Here is a 21461-nt window from a genome sequence, read left to right as displayed (position 1 = left end):
TAGAACATTTCCATCATTGTAGAAATTTCTACTGATCAGCACTGTGCCAGATAATTTCAGATTATTTTCAGCTTGACCACTCATGGATCTGATTCCCCAGTGTCTCATAAAAAGGTATGGAAAACTGTAAATTTATTCTTTTCAGCTAGGTATAGACCTATTTTGTGAACTTCAATATCTATGCAACCTAGATGGTCTTCCAGAACTAAATGTAGCATCTTGACTAAGCATCTTGTCCTAAAAAGGAGTGAGAACACACCATCTGGTTATTATTTGGAATATTGTGACAAGCAGTTTGTGTTTGACCATATCAAGTTCAGAGAGGAAAGTGGAAAGATGAGATTAGTGGATGTGATGTCACTGCTGGATGTCATCAGTCATCTTGACCTGGGCATTATTTGAGTGACATTCAGGCTAAATAAGTTAATCTGGATAGCCCAGCATTTCTAGATTCCACTTGATATATCTGGAATCTCATTAACATAAGTACTTAATTTGGAAAATATATATAATTGAAGGAGAGAAGAACCTTTAAAGTCACAAGTGTGGTATGAAAATAGTTAAGTGACGTGACAGGTATTAAGTAACAATGAATAAAGAGTATGAAGAAGGATAGATAATGTGAAAATCCTCCCACAGTGTACTTTCACTCCTGGATAAGATTTGGAAAAAGGAAAGAATATGCTGCCATGGTTGACCTCATGTCCTCTGAAAGAAAGAAAACAAATTTCTATTATTTCCTATGTTCCAGGCCTGTGCTGAGGATTTTACATATGTTGTCTTCCTTAATTCTTACAGCAAACCTATGAAGTAGGATGTATAATATCCATTATCTCGATGAAGAAACAGACTCAGTTTCAGCCTTTTTTTCTATTTCTTTACCAGAGGGTCAATTTGCACACCTAAAAGGAGAGTGACCAACTCTCCGTGTGAGTGTTGTTTTCAAGAAACTATCTAGAATTATCCTGGTAGTAAAATTTAGGGTAATAGAAAGAGCAGTGAACTAAGGACTAGAAAATGCAGCTTCTGGTCTACGCCTGTGTGTTTTCAAATTATTGCCTATCAGTTCCAACACTTCTCAGTACCTATTTAGTGAACATGGATGGAATTCCTTTAAGCATCTCTCCTTTACAGTGATGAAGCTGCTAAACTTTCTCAGTAGAGGGTGCTGGAGGGATACTGTAGGAAGAAGGGGCTCTCCTGTAGTTTCCAACTGCTGCAAAGTGGGGGTCAGTAGAGGAGTGAGCTATCTGGTGTGGTCTCTGACCCAGCCACACATCTAGAGTACATAGTCGCTCCATGACTTTGAAGCCTCTGCCTGGCCTGGCAATAGATAACTTATCTGCACGTCTCTCAATTTAGGTCTTTCCCTGAACACCTACCCACTCGTTCTGTCCCTCCACCCCCCAGCTTCCCTCTGTAGTTCCCACCCCTTTCCCACCTGCTGAATGAAGGTTTTTAAGGGAGCTGCTGCTGCCTACTTCCTCCACCAGCCCCCATACAATATGCTTGCTCCTTAGGAGGTTCCAATGAGGCAGACTGGTCCTGCAAAGCTTGCTGGTAACCTAAAAGGTCCCCATTCTCTCTCTATTCCTATACCACTGGATGCTGATTGCTCCACACCTGCACTCTGGAGAGTTGCCTCCTACTTACGTAGCAACTCTAGACCACCAGGCCAAACCAATTTAAGCTAACTGCTCTGCTTAAATCACACTGTTTCCAATGAGTTTGTAGCCCTGTCCAAATTTGCCCTTCCTTGGGTGCCTTCCCTCAGCCTCAGAGTACTGTAAAGAATTTCCTTATATATTATAGTTAGTATTTTTTTTTTAGTTTAGTAAGTTAGTAGCTTATTAATTTTGTATAGTGGTTTTTATCTTTTGATTAGGCCTAGACTGATACAACCAGCGCTGCTGTTAGTTGGCTCTGTGACTTAACTGGTAGTGAGTGGTATGTGCCCTTAAAAACATAGATGTATGTTCTCATTTGAACCTTGTAAAGAAGAACTTACTGTCCTTTTTTAACTGATGAGGACACTAAGATTTGGTGAGGTGTGGTGTCTAAAGTCATTCAATCAGGAAGTGGCAGAGCTTGGATTTGAATTCATTTCTCTTGGTTGTAAGTGTGTGTGTAGGGGGCGGGAAACACCTTGGATCCCAGGTTGCAGGTCCAGATGGAGCCACTGCAGGTACATATCTTGGTAATACTCAATGGAAAACTTTAATGGTTAAAGGGTTCCTTGGGGAATACCTGGCTGGCTCTGTTGGTAGAGCATGTGACCCTTGATTTTGGGGTCATGATTTCAAGCCCCATGTTAGACATAGAGATTACTTTTTTAAAAAGTTTTAAAAAAAGGGAGGGATTCCTTGTTACCCGTCCACTTAGCATGGCCTGCTAAGAGGGGCAATGCTAAGTTGATCTCTTCTGTTTTTAGAAGGCAATGTACACCACAACATATACCACAATTGGATGTGCTACTTCAATTTACTACTTCAATATTTAGAGGCAACATACACAACATATACCACAATTAGATGTGCTACTTCAATTTGCCAAGTAATCCAAAAGCTCTGAGCCTAGAGGAAAAATAAAACAAAAGAAAACAAAAAAACCTTTGCAGCAGGGTCCAGTTTCGTCTGCCTGCATGTTCTGAGAAATAACTCCAATTTTATATGCTTCATATCAAGGAATCACCTTTTCTAATAAAGGCAGGCTTACATGTCCAGTATTTCATAATAAATAATTCAATTCTCAGGTAAATATTGTTAGCAGAAATTATTCAAATAATATGAAATGTAGGCCATTATTTTTCCCACAAGAATCCCAAGGGGGAAAAAAGTCCTTATGAGAGATAACACTTCTCTCTTGGCCTCAGTTTTCTCATATGTACTACAAAAACAATGGATAAATAATTCTTATCTAATCTTCTGTGTGAGATTCTAAGGGTAATTAACTAAATGTGCATCTATTCAGTAGTAGAAATTGTCTAGTCAGAATTTACTGTGCTATAAATATAAAATATGTTTTTGAAGGCAGTGTGACAAATGTAAAATATCTTTAGTGTTTTTATTGATCACATGTCAAATGGTATTTTGGATATAGTGGGTAAAATGAGATACACCATTGAAATTAATTTCACCTGTTTCTATTTCCTTTTCTTAATATGATTACTAGAAAGGTAAAAATTATAGATATGGCTTGCATTAAATTTCTATTTGGTAACACTGAACTAAACAAAGGAATTACAGTTGAATTATTTATTTAATAACTGAATGTTTGTACTTCTTGATTCCCTTTATCCATTTTACCCATCCCCCACCCCGCTCCTCTCTGGCAACCTCCAGTTTGTTCTCTGTATTTAAAAGTCTCTTTTTTGGCTGGTTTGTTTTGTCATTTGATCATTTGTTTTGTTTTTTAGATTGCACATATTAGTGAAATCATATGGTATTTGTGTTTGTCTGACTTATTTCCCATAATACCCTCTACGTCCATATATGTTGTCACAAATGGCAAGATCTCATTCTGTTTTTATTGCTGAGTAATATCACTATATTTACCCATTCATTTATCAATGGACACTTGGATTGCTTTCATATCTTGGTTATTGTAAATAATGCTGCTGTAAATATAGGGCTACATATATATTCTTGAATTAGTGCTCTTTTTTTCCTTTGAGTAAACACCCAGTGGTGGAGTAACTGAATCATATGGTATTTCTAATTTTGAATTTTTGACGAAACTCCATACTGTTTTTCACAGTGGCTGTACCAGCTTACATTCCCAGCGGCAGTGCAAGAGGGTTCCCCTTTCTTCCTCTGTATCCTTGCCAACACTTGTTGTTTCCTGTGTTGCTGATTTTAGCCATCTGACAGGTGTGAGGTAGTATCTCATCCTGGTTTTGATTTGCATTTCCCTGGTGATTAGTGAAGTTAAACATCTTTTCTTGTGACTGTTTGCCAACTAGATGTCTTCTTCGGAAAAATGACTCTTCAGATCCTCTATCTATTTTTTATTTGGATATTTGCTTATTGATACTGAGTTGTACAAGTTCTATATATATTTTGAATAATAACTCCTTATAGGTATACCATTTGCAAATATCTTCTCTCATTCACTAGGTTGCCTTTTCATTTTGTTGATAGTTTCCTTTGTTGTGCAAAAGCTATTTATTTTGGTGTCATCCAATATTTTATTTTTTTTTAGTGTTCAGTAATTTGTCATTTGTGCATAACACCCACTTCTCATCATAACATGTGTCCTCTTTAATGCTCATCACCCAATTACCCCATCCCCTCACCACCTCTTCTACAGCAACTGTCAACCTATTTCCTATGGTTAAGAGTCTCCCATGGTTTGTCTCCTTCTCTGATGACTTCCCATCAGTTTTCCCTCCCTTCCCCTATGATTCTCTGTACTATGTCTTACATTCCAAATATGAGTGAAACGATATCAAAATTGTCTTTCTCTTATTGACTTATTTTGCTCAGCATAATACCCTCTGGTTTCATCCATATCAATGTAAATGGTGATGGCTGAGTAATATTCCATTGTACATATATTCCACATCTTCTTTTTTTTTTTCTTTTTTTCTTAAGTTCAATTAGCTAACATTAGTTTTTGGTGTAGTGTTCAATGATTCATTAGTTGTGTATAACACCCAGTGCTCATCAGATCACATGCCCTCCTTAATGTCCATCACCCAGTTACCCCATCTCCCACCCCCTTCCTTCTGCAACCCTCTGTTTCCCAGAGTCCAGAGTCTCTCTTGGTTTATCTCCTTCTCTGATTTCTTCCTATTGAGGTTTCCCTCCTTTCCCTATGGTCTTCTGCCCTATTCCTTATATCCCACATGTTAGGGAAACCATATGATAATTTTCTTTTTCTGCTTGACTTATTTCACTTAGCATAATACCTCCAAGTTCCATCCATGTCGATGCAAATGGTGGGTATTCATCCTTTCTGGTGGCTGAGTAATATTTTTTTGTATTTATGAATCACATCTTCTTTATCCATTCCTCTTTTGAAGGTCATCTCAGCTCCTTCCATAGGTTAGCTATTGTGGACATTGTTGCTATGAACATTGAGGTGCCTGTGGTCTTTCTTTTTACTACATCTATATCTTTGGGGTAGATACCTAGTAGTACAATTGCTGGGTTGTAGGGTAGCTCTATTTTCAACATTTGGGTAACCTCCATACTGTTTTCCAGAGTGGTTATACCAGCTTGCATTCCTAGCAACGGTATAAGAGGGTTCCCCTTTCTCTACGTCCTCACCAACTTTTGTTGTTTCCATTCTTGTTAATTTTAGGCATTCTGACTAGTATGAGGTGGTATTTTATTTTGGTTTTGATTTGTATTTCCCTGATGTCAAGTGATGTGGAAGATTTTTCAGGTGTCTGTTGGCTACTTGTATGTTTTCTTTTGAAAAGTGTCTGTTCATGTCTTCTGCCCATTTTTTGACTGGATTATTTGTTTTTCTTGGGGATTAAGTTTGATAAGTTCTTTATAGACCTTATCCACCAGCCCTTTGTCTGTAGTGTCATTTGCAAGTAATCTTCTCCCTTTCTGTGGGTTGACTTTTAGTTTTGTTGACTGTTTCCTTTGCTGTGCAGAAGCTTTTTATCTTGATGAAGTCCCAGTAGTTCACTTTTGCTTTTGTTTCCCCACACAGAGAGCAGTCGCCCAGCCCTGCACGCATCCATGATGCCCTTCCTGGGGCAAGGTAAATTGTTGCTGGGTCTTTGCCCCTTTCAGGGCCCCACATGGAAAGTGGTCACCCGATAGTGCTGCACACAGTTCAGGATTTATGGCAAACTGAGCCAACAGCCCCCTCTTGGGCTTGTTGACTGCAACCAGTTTCCCCATTCCAATGCTTAGGAACTCTGCGAACTCAGGGACCCCTGTTCTTTCTGTGACCCCTGGGTTCCTGAGACCACACTCACAGTGTCCCAGCTAGCATTCTGCCCTGCGTCACCACCTGAGCATCTTTAAGGAAGGGACATTTCTCACTGGAGCATACTTCCAAAGGTTTCAATTTGGCACTCTGGGGCTATATCAGTTTCCAGTAGCTGGCTTACAGAGGCTCCCTCCCCCCAACATTTATTTCCCCATATATCCCCTCAGGTTCACTTCTCTGTACCTCTTACATTGCAAAAGTGGTCACTTTTCTGTTTGTAGAATTCCAGCAATTCGTTTTTTACATCTTGGGCTGAATTCATGGGTATTCAGAATGGTTTGATAGTTATCTAGCTAAGTTCAAGGGACCAGATGAAAGGAGTTCCCCTATTCTTCTACCATCTTGCCTCCCTCCCCCAGTAGTTTAATTTTGGTTTTGTTTTCCTTGCCCAAGTTGATATATCTAGGAAAATGTTGGCTGATGTCAAAGAGTTTACTGTCTATACTGTCTCTAGGAGATTTTTGGTTTCAGGTCTCATATTTAGGTCCAAGTATTTACTTTTGGTAGAAAGCTTCTGCCATTTCATATGTTCTCTGGATTCAGAATCAACAGGAAGGCAGCGTTTGATGAAAAATCATATACACATAGATATAGAATTAATTAAATTAGCTAACATAAAATTATTCAAATAACACCTAGCATGTAATACATATTAGTGTTTTCTGTTGTTGTTATCATCATCCTCATCATCCTCATCATTATCATTTTTATTGGCTATAAAACAAAGAAAATAGAATACTCTCCATGAAATTGTCCAATTGGTGATGATCTTACGCTGATTAAAAATTCACAAGAAGAGAAATTAATGAGACAGGAAGAGAAAGATAGTGGCAATGAATGTTTCCCACATGATTACTGGTATATGGAGGGGTTTCATGTCACTAGATCTCCAGATTTGTGTCTCTGGCTCTGCAGGATGTGGGAGATGTCTTTTTGTCATAGGAATTTCAAAAAAAGGTCAGGGACAAATAACTGAGAGTGTTGGGAACTAAGAGGGGTCATATTTGGAATAAATTCTTCTTGTTGTTCAAAGAGGATTAGGCTTTTCAAATGACACTGATGATAGTACCTACTGAAATAATAAATGTCTTGGGTGAAATTTGTGGAAAATTTTGGGACATGCATGGTGGTTATTGATGTATAATACTCAAATAATACTCTTCTCTGGCTCCTATAATAAATTTTGAGCTATTGGTTAGGAATTTTGCTAGGTAATGCAAGTTACTCTGTTCACAGAGTCCATTTGCAGACGAATGAACTCTGTTGTCAGTTCCACTTGGCTGACTGAGTCCCAGTGGACAGGCTCTTTCAATAATCAGAATCTCAAAAGGCCATTTTGTAACCGAGATATTTCACAAAGACAACAGTTTCTTTATCTGTTTAGCCTTTCTGTCATGCCTTGGATACCAGCTTTTGTTATATAATAGCTACTAAATGCCTCAGATGGTAGGCTTCCTAAGCATAGAATCATGGGCCAAATGATGTTACAGGTATCCTCTCCATCAGAGGACTTTTTCCCCAGGGGCAATTGTGCTGGTAGGGCTCCTAACTCCCTACTTTAGCCAGAGCGGTTTCTCTTGGATCTGTTTTATATAATGAACTTTTGGGGCAATATTTTTTTTAATAGGACTCTATTAGCTAAAAAATTTGCAAACCACCTCTTTATGCTAAAACTTGATTGGTCTCCCTTTTCCAATTAAATATAAGTCTGTATGTCTTCTAGTCTCTGTATGGTAGTTAGGATACTTAGGCAATTAGGTAGATGTTAGTGTATCATCTGCAATGTAATCAGACTAATTTTACAGCTCTTGAGTTTTGAGAAAAAAGTCTTTATTTTTTCTACTGTAAAAATTGAACTTAAAAGCAACACACACTTACACAAAAATGTAAAATAAAATAATACAATAAGATCTATTAAAAACCTCAACAGTCTTCATTCTTTCCCCACTCCTCAAAGTCACACATTTTTAACCATTTGTATTCTTTTGGTGGTTACTTTCAGATAAAAAATGCTTTTATTGCTGTTTGCATTATCTACTTGAGAAATTATTTATTTTGTCTTGCTAGGAACAGAGGAGATCACTGCTTATGTCTCTCTTTCCCTCCCCTTCTGTTGCTGGGTGGACAGGGGAGACCCCCCAGACCCTGACACCTCCTCCCAGCCTATCTCTGGGTTATTGCCAGAGGCTCTTTGTTTCATTACAAGAAAGAATTCAAGGATGGATCAGACACAGTGGGTGAGTGGTGCAAGTGGAAAAGTTTATTAAAGTGATAGTACACTCGAGATCTGAGAGCTGGTGAGCTCAAGGGAGAGCTGTGCTAACTTTGGGGTCTCTATCTTTTATTAACAGTTATTAACGAAGGGGTAAAATATTTGTTATTTGTGGAGGGGGTTTCTTTGGGAGCCTTTTCTCCCTTACTTGGTCAGGCTCTCAAGCCTTCTTTGTCTAGGGCCCATCTCATGTGATCTGGCTTCCTTTGGCTTTGTGTTTGGAGTACTGCCAATACAGATTTCTAACTTTCTTGATAATGGGCCATGACTACCATTTTACTGGCCGCCAGACATCCTGTTAAAGCCGAACTGTCTATTCTAACACTTTAAATTTTTGTTAACTATAACATCCTTTTACTTCTTCTGTTTCTTATCTCTGTTACTTTAATTTTTTTTTCTCTGTTACTTTAAATAATATACTTAACCCCTGTTTCTTACTTCATCAGCTTTTGACTGTGGCTTTGTAAGACGGAGATATTAACACTTCTGTCTTCCTTTACTACCTTTAAACCCTCAAATCCTGTCAGCCACACCTTCACTATTCACTCATAGGGTTGATCACATTACTATTCTACTCTGGAGCCTTAATAAAATCCTGTCCGTGGTTATTATTAAACTCATTTTATAGTGGGAAATGCAAGTGACAAATCCAGGATTTGAACTCAAGTTTCTCAGATGCAAGTCCATGAATTTTCACATTTCTTATATTGGATTAATATGAATATTAATTTCTGGTGGCTAGGATAGATCAAGGATGATCCCTTTCTTTACCCTTTTCTCCTAATTTCTTGTCTACTAGGCTTAGAGGTTTTTTGTCTACCTGCTCTAGATTCCTATTTGGTTAACTCCTTCTATTCCTCTCACCTCTCTAAAGTCCCGGCACATGAAAATCTTGTGAGTAGTTTCCCATGTGTATATTTTAGCTATTATTTGATTAGCAGAACCCATCTCACCACTATTCCCCTTCTCACCACCTTTCAACTTCCCTGAACCTCCTGCACCAAGGTCAAAGAAGGACAAACCAACCTCAGTCCAGTTCTGTTCATAATGGGTCTTTCATCCTGCAGTGTAGAATGCTGAACTGCCCATTGGAGATGGCAGAAGAAAGACTTAGTCATCCACCATAGACACATGACAGAGAAAGTATTTGTACCCTTTGATTCATATTTTTTGGGGCTTGTCAGAATTGCCCACAGTATTATGTTTTCAGTTCTTTTTCAAGGATGCTCTTGCCAAAGAACAGTCATTGAATCAAGCCTTTGTGTATTCTCTGGTAAGAATAAGGGCCAAATGGCCCAAGACATCTGAATCTCTGGAGAGTTGGAGCTTGTGTGGAAGCTATGATATAGTATGTTCTCACCCAACAGTTGTCAGGCAAGTGGGCATTGACAATAATGTATGAGGTTGCCAGTCTTACTGGTTTTTTTTTTTTTTTTTTTTTTTTTTTTTTTGTGAACAGAGATCATAGAAAGAACTTTAGGAAAAGGGCTTGTTCTGGAGATAGATAATGTTGGAAAAATAAAGAAGATGGAACAGAATGCACCCTGATAGGGTAGGTGAAGCCAAGGGTATTAATCTGCCTTGGATTGCAAATGTGTGGGACAGAGCGAAGGGAAGCAGGAGAAAATAACCTTGAAAAGCTACAAACAGTTTTGAATTTCGGATCCCCTCATCCCTTGTTTGAGTTTCAATGGCCCCATAATGTATTAGCAGGGAGAGTCGAGTACTTAATGTGCTCAAGAGCTAAGCTGTTTGACAGTAGTCCGTAAGTGATTTTCAAGCCAACATCAAATACTTTATATGCTGTATAATAATAATTATCACATACTAGGTACTTGTTCTATATTATCTCAATTAAGCATCATTATCCACTTCCTACAGATGAGGAAGTCAAGACCCATAATGGCCAAATAACTTGTCCAAAGACAGAAAGTTATTAACAGACAAGTTTCAGCTAGATATTTGTAACTCCATAAATTATATTTTTCTATTTTATGTATCTTGAACCCAGCTTTGTGGGGTTGCTATGAAAAAATTTATAAAGATAGATTAATAATGCCTACTGACAATTTAATGGATAAATACATTTTGATAAAATCACAGTATTTTACACTAATAAGAATGAATGAACTAGGCCTGTTGTATAAAACAACATGGTTGAATTTGACAGATATAAGGTCAAGGGGAAAAAAAGCTAGTCACAAAAAGATTGCCTACTGTATGTACATATTTTTATAAAGCTCAGAAACAGGCAAAAATACGTGATGGTGTTAGAAGCCAGGATACTGGTTACCTAAGAGTGAGGGTATAAGTGAGAAACTTAGGCCCAAGAGTAACTTTAAAGGTGGTGGTGATATTTTGGCTTTTTATATGAGTGCTGATTACATAGGTATATTTAGTTTGTGAATATTTATTGAGAATAGTGTATTTTTCAGATTGTATGTTACAATTTTTTTTACTAAGTTTTTCATTTTAATTCCAGTATAGTTAACATACAGTGTTGTATTAGTTTCAGGTGTACAATATAGTGACTCAGCAATTCTATTACAAGTGCACTCCTTACTTCCCATCACCTATTTAACACATCATTCCCTCCGCTCTGATAACCATCAGTTTGTTCTTTATAATTGAGAGTCTGTTTCTTGCTTTTTCATGTTCTCTTTTTCCATTTGTTTGTTTCTTTTGTTTCCTAAATTCCACATATGAGTGAGTGAAATCATATGGTATTTGTCTTTCTCTGACTGACTTACTTCACTTACCATTATATTCTCTAGCTCCATCATTGTTTTTGCAAATGGCAAGATTTCGTTCCTCTTTATGGCTGAATAATATTCGTGTGTGTGTGTGTGTGTACACACCACACCTTCTTTACCCATTCATCAGTTGATGGGCACTTGGGTTTTTTCTATAATTTGTCTATTGTAGATAATGTTCCTATCAACATCAGGGTGCATATATCCCTTTGAATTAGTATTTTTGTATTCTTTGGGTAAATACCTAGTAGCACAATTGCTGGATCATAGTGTAGTTCTATTTTTAACTTTTTGAGGAACCTCCATTCTGTTTTCTAGAGTGGCTTTACCACTTTGGATTTCCACTAACAGTGCAAGAGTGTTGTTCCCCTTTGTTTCTCCGCATTCATGCCAACATCTGTTGTTTCTTGTGTTGTTCATTTTAGCCATTCTGGCAGATGTGAGGCGATACCTCATTGTGGTTTTTATTTGCATTTCCCTGATGATGATTTTGTATCCTGCAACTTTACTGAATTCATTTATTTTCGTATTTTTTGGTGGTATTTTCAGGGTTTTCTATATATAATATCATATCATCAGCAAATAGCAACATTTTTACTTCTTCCTTATCAATTTGAATACCTCTTACAGCTTTTTAGTGTCTAATTGCTGTGGCTAGGACTTCCAGTATTATGCTGAATGAAAGTGATGAGAATGGACATCCTTGTCTTGTTCTTGATCTTAGGGGAAAAGTGCTCAGGTTTTCCCAATTGAGTATGTTTGCTGTAGGGTTTTCATATAAGGCCTTCATTATTTTGAGGTTTGTTTTCTATAGAACTACTTTGTTGAAGTTTTTTTTTTTAAAGTCAAGAATGGATGTTGTATTTTGTCAAATGCTTTTTTATATCTATTGAAATAATCATATTTTTTGTGCTTTCTCTTATTTTTTTTTAAATTTTTTATTTTTTCTAAACATATATTTTTATCCCCAGGGGTACAGGTCTGTGAATCGCCAGGTTTACACACTTCACAGCACTCACCAAAGCACATACCCTCCCCAATGTCAATAACCCACCCTCCTTCTCCCAGCCCCCCTCCCCCCAGCAACCCTCAGTTTGTTTTGTGAGATTAAGAGTCACTTATGGTTTGTCTCCCTCCCAATCCCATCTTGTTTCATTGATTCTTCTCCTACCCACTTAAGCGCCCATGTTGCATCACCACTTCCTCATATCAGGGAGATCATATGATAGTTGTCTTTCTTCGCTTGACTTATTTCGCTATATGCTTTCTCTTATTGATGTGATATCACATTGATTGATTTGCAAATACTGAACCACCCTTGCATCCCAGAATTAAATCACATTGATTATGATGTATAATACTTTAAACTGTATTGTTGGACTTTGTTTACTAGTGTCTTGTTGAGGATTTTTGTTTATATGTTCAACAGAGATACTGGTTTGTAGTTCTCTTTGTTGTGGTGATTTCATCTCGTTTTGGTATCAGAGTATTGCTGGTCTCATAAGTGAATGTGGACATTTTCTTTCCTCTTCTATTTTTTTGGAAGTACCTGAGAAGAATAGGTATTAATTCTTCTTTAAGTGTTTGCTAGAATTCACCTGTGAACTTCTTTGGTCTTTGCCTTTTGTTTTTGATTACTGATTCAATTACATTGGTGGTCATCAGTCTGTTCAAATTTTCTATTTCTCTCTGCTTCAGTTTTGTTGGCTATATGTTTCCTGGAATTTATTTATTTCTTCTAGGTTGTCCAATTTGTTTGCATATAATTTCTCATAACATTCTCTTATAATTGTTTTATTTCTCTGGTAGTGGTAATTATTTCTTCTTTTTCATTTGTGATTTCATTTATTTGGGTCCTTTCTTCTTATCTTTCTTTTTTCATGAGTCTGGGTAGAGGTTTATCAGTTTCTACTGATCTTTTCAAAGAACCAGCTCCTAGTTTCGTTGATTTCATCTTTTTTTTTTTTTTTAAGTTTCTATATAATTTATTTCTGTCCTAATCTTCATTATTTCCTTTATTATCTGGTTTGGGGTTTTGTTTGTTTTTCTTTTTGTAGCTCCTTTAGATATAGGGTTACATTGTTTATTTGAAAATTTTCTTATTCCTGAGATAGGTCCAGTATTGCTATAAACTTCTCTAGTTGTCCACATTGCACTGGAGACTCTGGAGGGCCACCAGAGGGCTATCATGTCCCATATGACTGTGGAGGAAATCTATCAGGACAGGCAGAAATTCTTAGAGCAAGTTTTCAAAATGGCCTCCTCAAACCTGGTCAACATGGGCATCAGTATGGTTAGCTACAACCTGAAGGACATTCGTGATGATCATGACAATTTGTACTCCTCAGGGAATGCCTGAACAGCTCATGTTAAATAAGATGCTTAGATTGGGGAAGTGGATGCCAAAAGAGGTGCTGGGATCTGGGAGGCCAAAGCCAAGCAGCAAAAGGTATCCACTTAGTACCAGAGAGATCAAGATGGCCAAGGCCTAGGGAAATTATGGGCTAAGGAAAGAATTATATGACATTGAGGTCAACACCTGCCAAGCACAAGCTGACCTGGCCTATCAGCTTTAGAACCTCCATCTTCCAAAGAAGTCATCAGAAGACTGTACAGCTGAACTTGACCAATCCAAAAAGACTGACTTACGGTTCCTCAGTGGATGGCCTGCCCAGATTGCCTTAAAGTGAAGCTCAAAGTCAATAAGTAACACCTGTATATCCAGTTTGCTTTCATTGTTTAGACTTCCCTCACTGTGGGAAGACAGCCAAGAGTTGCCTAATACATGGGAGAATCCTGCCACAGGGAAGGCTGAGACTAAAATCACAAACAGCAAAGTGATTTGAACATACATACTCCATAGGGAGAAGAAAGCTTTAAAAAATGTAATGTCCTCAGTGAGATAAGAGAAGAATTTTTTTTTTAGAAGTTGGGTTTTTTTTTCCATTTTATTTTATTTCTTCAGTGTTCCAGCATTCATTGTTTAAGCATCACACCCACTGCTCCATGCAATACGTGCCCTCCATACTACCCACCACCAGGCTCACCCAACTCCCCACCCCGTCCCCTCCAAAACCCTCAGTTTGTTTCTCAGAGTCTACAGTCTCTCGTGCTTTGTCTCCTCCTCCAATTTCCCCCAACTCACTTCTCTGCTCCATCTCCCAATATTCTCCATGTTATTCCTTATGCTCCACAAGTAAGTGAAACCATATGATAATTCACTCTCTCTACTTGACTTACTTCACTCAGCATAATCTCCTCCAGTCCCATCCATGTTGATACAAAAGTTGGATATTCATTCTTTCTGATGGAAGCATAATACACCATTGTATATATGGACCATATCTTCTTTATCCATTTGTCCATTGAACTACATCATGATTCTTTCCATAGTTTGGCAACTTGGCCATTGCTGCTATGAACATTGGGGTGCAGATGGCCCTTCTTTTCACTATAAGTATCTTTGGGATAAATACCTAGTAGTGCGATTGCAGGGTCATAGGGAAGCTCTATTTTTACTTTCTTCAGGAATCTCCACGCTGTTTTCCAACATGGCTGCACCAACTTGCATTCCCACCAATAGCAGAAGAGGGTTCCCCTTTCTCCACATCCTCACCAACACATGTTGTTTACTGTCTTGTTAATTTTGTTTACTCTAACTGGTGTAAGGTGGTATCTCAATGTGGTTTTAATTTGAATCTCCCCAATGGCTAATGAGGATAAACATTTTTTCATGTGTCTGTTAACCATTTATATATCTTCTTTGGAGAAGTGTCTATTCATGTCTTCTGCCCATTTTTTGATGTGATTATCTGTTTTGTGTGTGTTGAGTTTGAGGAATTCTTTATAGATCTTGTATATCAGCCCTTTGTCTGTAGTGTCGTTTGCGAATATCTTCTCCCATTCCATGCGTTCCCACTTTGTTTTTTTGACTGTTTCCTTTGCTGTGCAGAAGCTTTTGATCTTGATGAAGTCCCAAACGTTCATTTTTGCTTTTGTTTCCTTTGCCTTTGGAGACATATCTTGAAAGAAGTTGCTGTGGCCAATGTCAAAGAGGTTAATGCCTATGTTCTCCTCTAGGACTTTGACAGATCCCTGCCTCATGTTGAGGTCTTTTATCCATTTCAATTTTATCTTTGTGTATGGTGTAAGAGAATGGTCAAGTTTCATTTTTTTACATGTAGCTGTCTAATTTTCCCAGCATAATTTATTGAAGAGACTGTCTTTTTTCCAAGGGGTATTTTTTTCCTGCCTTGTTGAAGATTATTTGACCACAGAGTTGCGGGTCCATATCTGGGCTCTCTACTCTGTTCCACTGGTCTGTGTGTCTTTTTTGTGCCAGTACCATGCTGTCTTGGTGATCACAGCTTTGTAGTAAAGCTTGAAATCAGGCAACATGATGCCCCCAGTTTGTTTTTCCTTTTTCAACTTTTCCTTAGCAATGCAGGATCTCTTCTGGTTCCATACAAATTTTAGAATTGTTTGTTTCAGCTCTTTGAAAAATGCCGGTGGAATTTTGAATAGGATGGCACTGAAAGTATAGATTGCTCTGGGCAGTAAAGACATTTTAACAATGTTTATTCTTCTGATCTATGAGCATGGAATGCTTTTCCATCTTTTCGTGTCTCCTTTGAATTCTTTCATGAGTGTTCTGTATTTCCTCGAGTATAGCTCCTTTACCTCTTTGGTTTGGTTTATTCCAAATTATTGGATGGTTTTTGGTGCTATTGTAAATGGAATTGATTCTCTAATTTCTCTTTCTAGGGTTTTATTGTTAGTGTATAAGAAAGCAACTGATCTCTGTGCATTGATTTTGTATCCTGCCACATTACTGAATTGCTGTATGAGTTCTAGTAATTTTTGGGTTGAGTCTTTTGGTTTTCCATATAAAGTATCATGTCATCTGCAAAGAGAGAGAGAGTTTGACTTTTTCTTTGCCAATTTGAATACCTTTTATTTCTTTTTGTTGTCTTACTTCTGTTGCTAGGAGTTCTAGTACTATGTTGAACAATAGTGGTGAGAGTGGGCATCCTTGTTGTGTTCCTGATCTCAAAGGGAAGGCTGTTCTTAAGGGTATTACTTCTAGATTCTAGATTGAATCTAGATTGAAATGGTCCATCAAATGCCCGACACAGTGGGTAACAACAACTACACTGTGAAATTTCACAACGAGAAGAACAAAGAAAGGATCTAAAAGCTTCTAGGGAGAAAGAACAGATCTCAAGGACACTATGAACAATGATTTCAAAATTCTGATGGAAAATAAATTCTAACATAGTAATCTGTTTTTTTTTTTTAAGATTTTATTTATTTATTTGACAGAGAAATTACAAGTAGGCAGAGAGGCAGGCAGAGAGAGGAGGAAGCAGGCTCCCTGCTGAGCAGAGAGCCCGATGCGGGACTCGATCCCAGGACCCTGAGATCATGACCTGAGCCGAAGGCAGCGGCTTAACCCACTGAGCCACCCAGGCGCCCCATAGTAATCTGTTTTAAACCTAATTGTCATTCAAGTAGAAATATAGGGTCTGGAAGATTGGAAGTCAGATGGTGGCAAATAGGAGGACTCTAAGCTCATCTCTTCACTCAAACACAGCTAGATAACTCTCAAGTCATTCTAAGTACCCCAGAAATCTACCCGAAGACTGACAGAACAAACTTCACAATGAAAAGGAGAGAAGCAGCCATACTGAAGGAAGCAGAAAGTGTAGAGACCTGGTTTTGGGGGGGCAACAGATTGCAGGTGCTGCAGAGTAGAGGGAATCGTGGTTGTAGAGAAAGGCAAGATAGAGAGGAGCACAGAGGGGAATGCACAAGGAGGACAATTCCCTAAAGCTACTGGCTGGGAAAATAAGAGTGGCCTATTTTCTTTTCTTTTATTTTCTCTCTCTCTTTTAAGATTTCATTTATTTATTTGAGAGAGAGAGAGAGAGAGAGAGAGAGAGAGAGCATGAATGGGGTAGGGGAGGGAAGGAAAAATGGAGAGGGAGAAACAGACTCCTGTGCAGGGAGCCTGATGTAGAGCTCGATCCCAAGACCCCAAGATCATGACTTGAGCTGAAGGCAGATAGTTAACTGACTGATCCACCCAGATATCCCTAGAGGGGCTCATTTTCATGAGTTCTTGCAAGCAACAGGGCTTAAAGACTGGAATTTTGGAGGTTAGTGGGCTTGGCTGGGCTAGAGCCCTGAGAGCACTGCCCTATTCCAGGAGAGAAGGCAAGCAAAGAACTGTGGGGAAGACTGCATGGAAAGAGGGTTCTGAAGAACTCTTGGGGCACACAGGGAGTAGATTATTTGCTGTTCTTGGAGTGCATCCCTGAGAGGAAAAGTTCAGGGAGACCGCCTCTCCAGGGAGAAGGAATCCATCTGGTGTCATTTCCCTTCCCTGCCCCTCAGCATGAACAAACGCAGAGCTACCTGAGGGAAGCAGCTCAGAGGCTACCTAACTAGCTTACACCGAGTCCCATACCCCTGCACTCTGGTGTGATTGCCCTTCTTCAAGCTCCTCTCTGTCCCAGTGTAGCAGGCCCCTCTCCCAGAAGACCAGCACAGGGCCCTACCCACATTGCCTCTCTAAAGCCTGGAGTTTTATTTATTTATTTATTTGTTTGTTTGTTTGTTTGTTTATTTTAGAAAGAGACTGTATGTGAGCAGTGGTGGAAGGAGGAGTAAAGGGAGAGGGAGTGAGAGAACCTTAACCAGGCTTTCTATCCAGCATGGAGCCTGACATGGGGCATGACATGAGGCTTGATCTCACAACCCTGAGATGACCTAAGCCAAAATCAAGAATCAGATGCTTAGGCACCCCTAAAACCTGGAGTTTTAAAGTCAGGAGGCTTGGCTGTGGTAGAGTACAGAGGGCACTGTGCTGTTCCTAGAATGAAGACATGCTAACAATCCAGAGGCAGGCATAATGGAAACTTATCTGAAAACCACTCTGGACACACAGAGGGTGTTTACTTGAGATATTTTATTTTTATTTCATTTAAATGAACTGAGATATTTTCCCTGATTTAGGTCTTTATTTTTTTCTACTTTCTTCGTACAGTCTTTTTATATTTATGTATGTATGTATGTATTAAAAAAAATTATTGTGGTGTTAGTCACGATAAAATACATCATTAGTTTTGATGCAGTGTTCCAAGATTCATTGTTTATATACAGCACCCAGTGTTCCATGCAATCCATATCCTCCTTAATACCCATCACCAGACTCACCCACCTCCCTACCCCCTATTTTTTAAAAAGATTTTATTCCTTCATTTGAGAAAGAAGGGTACAGATAGAGCACAAGCAGGGAGGGTGGCAGAGGGAGAGGGAGAAGCAGACTCCCTAGTGAGCTGGGAGCCCAACATGGGGCTCAATCCCGGGACGTGGAAATCATGACCTGAGATGAAGGAAGACAACCAATCATCTTAGCCACCCGGGTGACCCAAGGGGAGATTATTTTTAACATTTTGAGGAACCTCCATACTGTTTTCTAGAGTGGCTACGCCAGTTTGCTTTCCCATCAAAATTGTAAGAGGTTCCTCTTTCTCTGCATCCTAGCCAACACCTGTTTTTCCTGGTGTTGCTGATTGTAGCCATTTTGACATCTGTGAAGTGAAATGTCACTGTACTTTTATTTGTATTTCCCTGATTGTAAGTGATGAAAATCTTCCCATGTGTCTTTTGGCCATCTGTATGTCTTCTTTGGAGAAATGTCTGTTCATGTTTTCTGCCCACTTCTTAAGTGGATTGTTTGTTCTTAGGTGTTAAATTTTATAAGTATTTTATATATTTCAGGATTTTTTTTCACATATCAGTAGTGTCTTCCTTTTTGTTGCCTAGTAATATTGCATTGTATGAATATATTCATTAACCAGTTAATGGGCATTTGTATTTTTCCCCCTTGGAGACATTATAAACACTGCTACTCCAAACATTTGAATATGGGTTTCTGTGTGTGTATGTTTTAATTTCTATTGGGTAAATGTTTAAAAGTGGAATTTTTCACTTTTAGAACTACATTGATTATTATAGTTTTTATTTCTCTGTTGTTTGTGTATTCATTATTAGCCCATTTTATTTATCCTGTTGAGAATAGTTAAGGTCACTATTTTAGTTTTTTTTTTCATGTTTTTATTTAAATTCCACTTATTTAACATACAGTATAATGTTAGTTTCTGGTATAGAAATGATTCAACACTTCCATGATTCAACACTTCTACACAGTGCTCATCAAAGCAAATGCACTCCTTAATAACCCTCACTTATTTAACCCACCCTCCCCACCCTGTTCCCCTCTGGTAACCACAAGTTTGTTCTCTATAATGAAAAGTATGTTTGTTGCTTTGCATCACTCTCTCTTTTTACCCCTTTGTTTATTTGTTTGTTTCTTAAACTCTACATATGAAAGAAATCATATGGTATTTGTCTTTCTAAGATGAACTTATTTCACTTAACATAATAATTTAGAGCTCCATCCATGTTATTGCAAATGGCAAGATTTCATTCTTTTTTATGGCAGAATAATATCCCATGGTATACATATACCACATATTTTTTATTCATTCACTAATCAATGGACACTTTGGCTGTTTCCATAATTTCACTATTGTAAGTAGTATTGCTATGAACATCAGGGTGCATGTACCCTTTGAATTAATATTTTTGCATTCTTCTGGATCATAGGGTAGTTCTATTTTTAACTTTTTGATGAGCTTCCATACTGTTTTCCAGAGTGGCTGAACCACTTTGCATTCTCACCTGGAGTGTGATTTTCCCCTTTCTCCACATCCTTGTCTACACCTGTTGTTTCTTGTGTTGTTTATTTTAGCCATTCTAACATGTGTGAGGTGATATCTCATTGTAGTTTTGATTTGTATTTCCCTGATGATCAGTGATGTTGAGCATCTTTTCATGTGTCTGTTAGCCATCTGGATGTCTTCTTTTGGAAATGTCTATTCATGTTTTCTACCCCTTTTTAGGTTGAGTTATTTGTTTTTTGGTGATTTATAAGTTTTACATATTTTGGCTGCTAACCCTTTATCAGATATGCCATTTTCAAATATCTTCTCCCATTCCATAGGTTGCCTTTTAGTTTTAGTGTGCAGAAACTTTTTATTTTGATGAAGTTCCAATAGTTTATTTGTATCAGTTTTCCTTGTCTCAGGAGACATATTTAGTAAGAATTTGCTATGACCCATGTCAAAGATGTTACTGCCTGTGTTCTCTTCCAGGACTTTTATGGTTTCAGGTCTCTCATCTATGTCTTTAATCCATTTTGAATTTATTTTTGTGTTTGGTGCAAAATGTTGGTTCAGGTTTTTTGGGGTTTTTAATGTTTTATGTTTTGTTTTCGGTTTTTTTTTTTTTTTTTTTTTTTTGCTTGTTGTTCTACAGTTTTCTCAGCAACATTTTTGAAGAGACTGTCTTTTTTCTATTGGATATTATTTTCTGCTTCATTGGGGATTAACTGACCATATAGTGGTGGGTACATTTCTGGGTTTTCTATTCTGTTATATTGGTTTATGTGTCGTTTATAAGCCAGTTCCATACTGATTTGATTACTATAGCTTTGTAATATAACTTGAAGTCAGAAATTGTGATACATCCAACTTTGCCTTTCCTTTTCAAGGTTTGGCTATTCAGGGTATTTTGTGATTCCATACTAAGTTTAACATTGTTTGTTCTAGCTTTGTGAAAATGCTGTTGGTATTTTGATAAGGACTGCATTAAATATGTAGATTGCTTTGTGTGGTATAGACATTTAAAACATATTTGTTCTTCCAGTCCATGAGCATGAAATGTTTTTCAATTTCATTTTGTCATCTTCAGTTTCGTTCCTCACTGTTTTCAGAGTACAGGTCTTTCACCTCTTGGTTAGGTTTATTTCTAGGTATTTTATTGTTTTTGATTTAATTTAAGACGGCATTGTTTCTTCAGTTTCTCTTTCTACTGCTTAATTATTGGTATATAGAAATTCAATAGATTTCTGTTGTTGGTTTTTTTATCCTGTGACTTTACTGATTTTTTTTTTTTATCAGTTCTAGCAGTTTTTTGATGGAGTCTTTTGGGTTTTCTATATAGAGTATCATGTCATCTATAAATAGGGACATTTTTACTTCTTTGCTGATCTGGAAGCTTTGTTGTTGTTGTTTGATTGTTGTGACTAGGACATCTAGTTCTATGTGAAATAACAGTGGTGAGAGTAGACATCCCTATCTTGTTTGATTGGAGACCATGTTAGCTGTGGGAGCTTCACATATGGACTTTATTATGAATGAAGTTGTACTTTGTCAGATGCTTTTTCTGTATCTATTGAAATGATCATACCTTCTTATCCTTTCTTTTAGTAATGTAATTATCACATTGATTCATTTACAATTATTGTATCACACTTGCACCCCTGGAATGAAATCCACTTGATTGTTGTGAATGATTCTTTTAATGTATTGTTTGATTCAGTTTGCTAGTATTTTATTCAGAATTATTGTATTTGT

The 21461-nt window shown here is 37.8% G+C and overlaps 1 protein-coding gene across 9 annotated transcripts in view; it reads left to right on the top strand.

Annotated features, from left to right (window-relative positions):
• The window catches only part of OPHN1 (oligophrenin 1), a 593829-nt gene that overhangs the window by 214890 nt on the left and 357478 nt on the right, over window positions 1-21461 (top strand). The gene's annotated exons all lie outside the window — the stretch shown is intronic.

This window comes from Mustela lutreola, chromosome X, assembly GCF_030435805.1.
Source record: "Mustela lutreola isolate mMusLut2 chromosome X, mMusLut2.pri, whole genome shotgun sequence".
Taxonomy (NCBI): Eukaryota; Metazoa; Chordata; class Mammalia; order Carnivora; family Mustelidae; genus Mustela; species Mustela lutreola.
This window is presented reverse-complemented; position numbering and strand designations above follow the sequence as displayed.